The sequence below is a fragment of the Oryctolagus cuniculus genome, chromosome 12 (assembly GCF_964237555.1).
Source record: "Oryctolagus cuniculus chromosome 12, mOryCun1.1, whole genome shotgun sequence".
NCBI lineage: Eukaryota > Metazoa > Chordata > Mammalia > Lagomorpha > Leporidae > Oryctolagus > Oryctolagus cuniculus.
Genome location: NC_091443.1, coordinates 68,636,576 through 68,645,063, shown reverse-complemented (window position 1 = coordinate 68,645,063; position 8,488 = coordinate 68,636,576).

Genomic DNA, 8,488 nt, shown 5'->3' with positions numbered 1-8,488 from the left:
CGCACTGAAGTCCCCCAACCCTGCCACTGCTGCCAATTCATCAAGCTGTTACTCTCCTGCATATTTTCCCTAACACAGAGAATTTCATTCACTGCTACTTTTAAACATTAACATGATTTCTCCTTCTTTGAAACCTGTCCTAAAACCTCCCTTTTATTTTGATTTTGCAGCTTAACAATATGGTGATGGCCATGACGGGTATAGTATTTTGCTACTCCTTCTACCTTAAATTATAAGTTCCTTGAAGATAATCACCAAGTCTTCTGAGTATACAACCTCCTACATCCAAGGTTTGCCAAACTTATTGAATAAAAGAGAAAAACTTCATGTAAAATGTTTAACTAGATTATAAGGCAATATATAACAGGATGCATCATATTTTCAAGTAGTTACAAGAACATAAATGGAGAAAAAAATCTCCTATAGTAAGACTCAGGAAAATTTTGTTATTTTTGCTAGAGGTAACAACTAAACTGGTATCTAAAATGCAAGGTAGAAATGAGAAGCAAAACATATTGCATGTGGCAGGCAGGTGACATGTGACCAATATTTATTATTCCTAAGATCATGTAGTTCATGAGAGCAGTGAGAAGCCCAAGTCCAGAAAGGATAGTGCATGCATGGTTCCTGTCCACAGAGAGCTTAGGATTTAACTGAGCAGAAAAGAATTTTTGTATATTCTTATAATGAAGGATGCAACTGAACTCAGATTATGAGCCTGACATTCATAAAAATAATTCTATTTCTTCCTCGAGAAAGCAGAGTCCAGAAAGAGCATATAGAGGCCAGAGGGAAGTAGGGGACAGTCTTAATCAAGATACCTTCAAGATGCTTAGCTGTTTGTGCCTTTCGCAATGAAAACAAGATAAAAGGTGCATACAAACCCACCCAGGAGTAATTGATGAAGAGATTGTATCACATTGGGGGTTGTTCTCTCCAACCCGTTGACACACAAGTCTGGGCAAGTATAAGTTCTCTCAACTGTTTCTTTCTCTCAGCATCCCATCCATGAAAAAGTGCCCCTCTACTTCTATATCCAGAAGAAAATCCACAATGAAGGATATGAATCTGACTCCCCGAATAGCAGTTGTGGGGCTCCTGATGCAAGAGTTGGCTCCTCTTGGGGAAAAAAAAAAAAAAGTCAAGCAGATCAAGGTCTTCTCCACGGACCTCCGAGGTGTTCCTGTGGCTGATCCCTGTGTGTACCGAGTGAACTCAACTGCCGAGCAACGTGCTCTGTGCTTCCAGGGTCTATGGAGTAGAAAGAAGCAAAACGATGACACTTGAATTGCCTCTCACTTTTCCCTCACTCACCTTCTTTAATCTTCATTGCCCCGGGCTGCATCTCTCAAAGCTCTAAGCACCTTAATCCTTATCTCAGGCTCAATTTCTAAACACTCCTCCTTAAGACATTGTCTTATCCCTCCTTTTCCCACGCACAGTGATTTGTTGATTCAGTGTTTACTGAATGACACAATGAGGACTATAACCTATAGACTGTGTATAATAGAGATGGCTAATTATAGCTTATCGGTTTATCTAAACTATAGCATATATCCCTGCAAAGAAGTGTTCCTAAATAGTACCTAATGATGGAACAGTTTTTACTATGTGCAATATTCTATATGCTTTGCATAGATTCACATGTAATACTCACAAAAACCTATGAGACCGTGTAATGACCATTCTCTTTTTGTACATGAACACACATGCCAAGGGACCTTCATGTCACTTAGTAAAGGTAGCTAGTAGCAGCTTACATCGCACTGCTTCTGCTTCCTATCTTCACACCGTCTGCCCTTTCCTTCCTCACCCTAAGCTCCACTATCAGCCCTTCACCTTAATCTACATTTCTAGATGACCAGGGAAGACACATAGTAAGCTCGTGGCTCCATTTTAGAACTGTACAGCCTCTTACTACAGTAAGACACCTGAATCATACTAGAAATTACTCAGCTTCAACTAAACCTCCTCTGCAAGGGGATTTCAGTTTGCCCAGTAGAACAGGCACAGACTGCTACAGAATTAGCAAGAAATCATGCAATAGAGACTTACTTTAAATGTAACATAACCCCTGGTTGCAAGACCATGGGCAAGAAAAATTATAGCTTTAACCTGTTTATTGCTCACTCCCCTAAAGATGAAATAATTGCCATCCATTGCAAAAGCTGCCTACAGTGATTCACCTGTGAACAAGAGCAGACTTTGCCCCTTTATTAACTATGCTATGTTGGCTATCACAAAAATCACGGTAGTTTATGCAAAAAAAGTGCAATATGCACTATTAAAATATAACATGTTGGTACTGTGGAAAACATGCATGAATGAGAAGAACTTGGATATAGGAGCAGTTGAGGTACTATCTTTAAGGAAAAAGTGATCCAGAGTTAGAGTTACATTCAATTAACATTTACTGTCCTGATACCACGTGCTAACTGTACACAATACAATGGTCAACAAAGCATTGTCTCACAGATAAGGTCACCACATAAGGCACAAGGTGTGACTTCAGAGTACATATTCAGTTTGAATTTCTAAAACATGATTTGATGATTGGTATGAGTGTAAAAGCTTCTCAAGATGTGCCATGGCTTTCACAGGGGTTTTACATAGAAACCACATGGTACTTCAGAGTTCCAAGAACTGTACTGATCATCATAGTAAGTATTACTCCCGTATATATGTAAATTGAAGAATCGTGGAGATCATAAGACTGTTGGTGATACATTTAAAAACTGGAACTTGATCTCAACCCACACTGACATTTATAAAGGATCACTGAGGGCCCACTATACTTATGAACTAAAGTTTGTCAATTCAAAATTTGGGCTTAACAAAACTTATCTCAAAATTGTCCTAAAGCCTTCATTGTATAGCAGGAATGGAACTACTCAGGCACTTCCTGTATATGCAGGTCCCTGAAATATCCAAATAAAATACATAGTGACTGAGACTTACTTTGATCATCTCTAGAAGTGGAACCAAAAGTTTGATGACTTAAAACTAGTAATTGGTACACAAACCAAGTCTGATTGCAAAACCAGCCATGTTTCTTTTATAGTCAGGCTTCCTTGCTCGTGCTGGGTAAGGAAATGTCTGCTGCTGTCTCTTACTGTTGGTTTTGAACTTGTCACTAAAAATTCAAAGCAGAAATAGACCTTGGAAACTGCGGCTAATTCCTGCATATCATAAATGGAGACAAAAATGTTCACATGCTCAAAGAAACATAGAACTGAGAGCATTTGACAGGCATTAGTGTTCTATTGTGATAGCAGAAAAATTCCACTGATGTGTTTACTCCCTCCAGAGACAAGTTTGGTTATATCCTTTGCAGAAATATCCTCAAAATGCCTGTAAGGAAAACCAATCAATTTAGAATAACTGTCATTTTTACTTTAAATGTACCTCAGGTGAAAAAGAAAGAAATCAGCTAAATCTTGCCATAACAATATGCAGAAGGTTCTTCAATCAAGATTTTTAAGTAAATGCCAGAGTCAACAGAGACCATGAGTATCTTTAGTTAGAGTAAGATTGCTGCATTATTTATTATCTCATTATGAACCTACATGTTTTAATGAGTTCATTTCTCCCGAGGCCCATTCACCAGCAGGTATGAGAAAGAAGAGGAAAAGGTCATGGGGAAAACCATGAGGAATATGTTGATGCTGAATGGAACATGAAAACCCAATTTGGGAGCACTTATATTCATGGGCTTGCTTTTTCATTGCCTTGACAAAATAAAGAATACAAAATCCAAAAGCACTCTCTACCCTCCCTCTCTCTCCCAGCTTCATTTCTTCTTACCAGGTATAGGATTTTCTTTTTTACAAGTATTGGTTTCAGCTAGTTAAAGCTATTAAACCTACGTTGGCATGCCTCATTCAACTTGTAAAATAAAATACTTTTCTTTAAAACATAAAATTATATGAGTACTTCAAAATGTTCATGAAAAGTTGAATTAAAAGACTTTGCCACCAAAAAGCCCAAAAGCCATGCACACAAGTGATCCTTAGGAAGTTCATAAAAATGTGTGCCTGGGCCGGCGCCGCGGCTCACTAGGCTAATCCTCTGCCTTGTGGCGCCGGCACACAGGGTTCTAGTCCCGGTCGGGGCGCCGGATTCTGTCCCGGTTGCCCCTCTTCCAGGCCAGCTCTCTGCTGTGGCCAGGGAGTTGCAGTGGAGGATGGCCCAAGTGCTTGGGCCCTGCACCCCATGGGAGACCAGGAGAAGTACCTGGCTCCTGCCATCAGATCAGCACGGTGCGCTGGCCGCAGCATGCCGGCCACGGCGGCCATTGGAGGGTGAACCAACGGCAAAGGAAGACCTTTCTCTCTGTCTCTCTCTCTCACTGTCCACTCTGCCTGTCAAAAAAAAAAAAAAATGTGTGCCTGATACTGATCCCTGTGTGTGCCGAGTGAACTCCACTGAGACATGATTGGGCTATTTACAAAGGGGTAAGAGCCCAGATAAGGAAACCAGAAACCGACAAGATGAGACTTCCTCCTCTTGCTCCTTTACAGGTAGAGGTGGTAAGATAGCCCACGTATTACTAGACCCAGGGTCTGTTTACTGAAACATGGGGAGACCCCTGGCCCTCTCGAGAGGAGGAAAGCATCCTACAAAAGCTGTGGTCTTGTTTTGGAAATGCAGCTACTACAAACCTGAAGCCCGCCGGGAAGAAGTCCCAGGAACACATCCTCTAGCCTCTCTGCCCTTTGATTTCCCAGTGAGACCTCCTTTTGGCCAAACCCACCTGGAAGCCAGGAGCAGGGGGTCCATAGGATCAGAGGATGGAGCTCCGCCTGCTGCGGAACAAGCAGAACAGATCACAATCAAAGTGAATCCAGAACGAAAGGTCCCTGCTGGAATTCCCTATCATTTCTATAAAACATGGAGAATAAAATTCAGCTAGGCTTTTAACTTCTCCTTCCATATAGCATGAAGAAGATGGCCACTCTGTGTTCCCAAGTTTATAGATCACTCTATAAATAGATCATCATCTCATTGGTAATCTCCATCTCAACTGCCAATTCATGACAGAATGTCCGGTCTTGCTATAGCCAGAAATTTACATCTCACTTACCTGTGTCATCAAAAGTATGACTGTAACTGCAAAGGACTCAACTCAGATTATCAGTAAAAAATCCACAGAGTCAGGGCAACTCAGAGATCCCCAAGAAACCTGCCACTGAATCCTAGGGCAACACCTCAAAGCAATGCCCTGATTGCAGTCATGATCAAGTTACTTACTTATCCACAAGTTCCAAAGTACAAAAATCAACTGGAAATAAGGATTTACCAACTCCCTGGGCTCCATCTTTAATACAACCAAGTGTGATGCCCACCCTGTTAGTACCTAATGCATTGAACAAATTAAGCAAACTGCAAAGACCATTTTCATTTACCAACAGATCTCAGAGTTAAAAATACGCTTGGGTATTGTTTCTGTTTATTTGCCTCAAACTTCGCCTCAGGCTCATTGAGTACTGCTTAACCAAAAGCGCATCTCAGTAATGGTTCAAGATAAAATTCCAACTTCAGAAAATGTGTTGGTAACTTGAAAAATTAAAAAAAAAAAAGAAACCCACAAGGATATGCAAGATATTCTGCCTCTGCTATGGAAATAGCAAGTATTCTTTTATAATTTTATTGCCCCAAGATGTACAGTAGTGATGAACATTGCAGAAATTGAGTCATTCATGCTACAGAGTTCTCCAATGTGTGCAATTTGGGCATAAAGTGCCAGAAATTGCTTCTTTTAACAGATCCATTCTATTTTGAATAATATAATCAGAAACCCCATTCCATATCTTCCTGAAAGATCATTAGAATAGGAATTATGTGCTGTCTCTACTGTGTAAATATTTTTTCATTTTTAAAATTTAGAGGCTGGCACTATGGCAGATAAAGCCACTGCCTGCAGTGCCAGCATCCCATATGGGCGTGGGTTCAAGTCCCGCTGCTCCACTTCCAATCCAACTCTCTACTATGGCCTGGGAAAACAGTGGACGATGGCCCAAGTCCTTGGACCCCTGCACCCATGTGGGAGACCTGGAAGAAGCTTCTGGCTCTTGGCTTCAGATCGGCCCAGCTCTGGCTGTTGTAGTCAACTGGGGAGTAAACCAGAGGATGGGAGACCCCTCTCTCTACATCTCCTCCTCTCTGTGTGTAACTCTGACTTTCAAATAAATAAGTAAATTTTTAAAAAATAATTTCCATAAAATAAGATAAATGGAATGTATGCCTTGGAGACAGACTTGGACTCAAATTCTGGATCTGCCACTCGCTATGTGACCCACTTAGCCCTGGTCCTTCAGAAAGCCGAACCTGGGGAAAGGATTAAAGTTCTCACACCTCAAATGGCAAGCACTAGGGCACAGCAGCCAGGACGAAAGAGGAGAGAATTGAGAACAGAACAGTGTAATAGGATATATTACCAAGCTGGCTACTACTCACGACAAGCTGGGAAAAGACTAACTAGATTAAGCAAAAGGTGCTTTCCCTTGGTAACAAGACTTTTGTGAAGGTTAATAGCACAGGTGTGCACACACACACACACATATCTGTACACACAGACATTAGTCCATTGAAGAGGGGTAGAGGAGAGAGGTTCAGTTGGTCCATGTTTATCCCAAAGGACATTAACTCCCCCACACTTTTAAGTTGTATCATCTGATTCCTCATGAGTCACTCGAGAGGCCAGACGGCATGCCCAGTGGTAGGTGGTTGCTTTAATATAACTTATATGCCTTGTAACAAATTGCTATAAACTTATTTTTCCTAGAAATGAATTTAATGACAACACAACATATGAAAACTTATGAGATACAGAAAAGCAGTATTTAAGTTTATAGCAGCTACTGCCTACATCAAGAAGTTGAAAAGGCATCAAATAATGATCTAAGAATGCATCTCAAAGACCTAGAAAAATAACAAACCAAACCCTAATTAGTACAAGGAAAGAAATAATTAAAACTAGAGAATAAACAAAATTGAAACAAAGTAGTGAAATGAAGAGCTGCATTTTTGATAAAAATAAACAAAATCAATACACTATTGAACTACCCAGAACAAAAAGAATACAAGTATTTTTAAGAGGTATTTTTCATCTTTTCATTTTATTTAATTTTATATTATTTGAGACACAAAGAGAGCATGTTCCCATCCACTGGTTCACTCCTTAAATGCCCACAATAGCCAGGAGGCCAAAAGTAGAAACTCAGTCCAAGTCTCCCACATAAGTGGCAGGAACTTGACAACTGGAATCATTCCTGCTGCCTCCCAGGGTCTGCATTAGCAGCAAGCTGGAATTGGGAGCTGGGAATCAAATCCAGGCATTCTAATGTGGGAAGCTAATTTTCTAAGTGCTATGCCAAACACTCCTCTTCTATTGAATTTATAGTAACATATGCATAGGGGTGCTGAAGAGTAGACTAGGAAATGTAGCACACTACATTTAACACCCAACTATTAAGTCACTTACTGTCTCTATCACCTTTCTGAGAAATACTGGCAGTAATGGGTTCTTACCTAGCTTGGGCAGAGTAATATAAGAGGTCACCTTCAAAATAAAAAGGTAAATTTATATAATTATCATGCCAATTCTGGGGGCAGATTATGTGTGACTTGTGCATTTCCAAAGCAGAGAGTCAGATTAGATAACCTGATTAATAGTTACTCCAATAGACAGTTATCTGGATACTCTACTGTTAAGGGAACAAATCGACAGTTCAGCAGTGATGTGGCCATTAGGACACCCCTGGAAAGATGCTTGCTTTTGCTGAAGAGCTGAGAAGATTTGCATGTTATTTACCTACTGACTTCCAAGTTCTCATATTTTCATTTTACCATCAGAAGGTGGTAATATCTCAGTATTTCATTTTTCCTATAGTAGCTGAGGAAATGATGCAGGAGTAAGCTCTTGCTTTGTGTGTATGAATATCTATTTATTTGTACATGAATTTAACCCACCCCCCTGAAACTGTTACAGTTGACTAATTTAGAGATAGTAAGTATGCCATATATATTATCCACTTGATAATAACATTTGGCACCCTAAGTAAGCAGTGGTCCAGCTTTAAAAATACTCCATGTCTGAGTCAGCGCCACAGCTCACAGCCTTCACTGATGGCCATTTCTGCTCCCATTTCTTAAGTAGAAACCTGTATATGGTTTCAGTTCTTAAGAATACCATGTGCTGGGGCCAGCGCCGTGGCTCACTTGGTTAATCCTCCACCTGTGGCACCGGCATCCCATATAGGCGCCGGGTTCTAGTCCCAGTTGTTCCTTTTCCAGTTCAGCTCTCTGCTGCGGTCCAGGGGGGCAGTGGAGGATGGCCCAGGTGCTTGGGCCCCTGCACCACATGGGAGACCAGGAGGAAGCACCTGGCTCCTGGCTTCGAATCGGTGCAGCGCGCTGGCCGTAGCAGCCACTTTTGGGGTGAACCAACAGAAAAAGGAAGACCTTTCTCTCTGTCTCTCTCACTGTC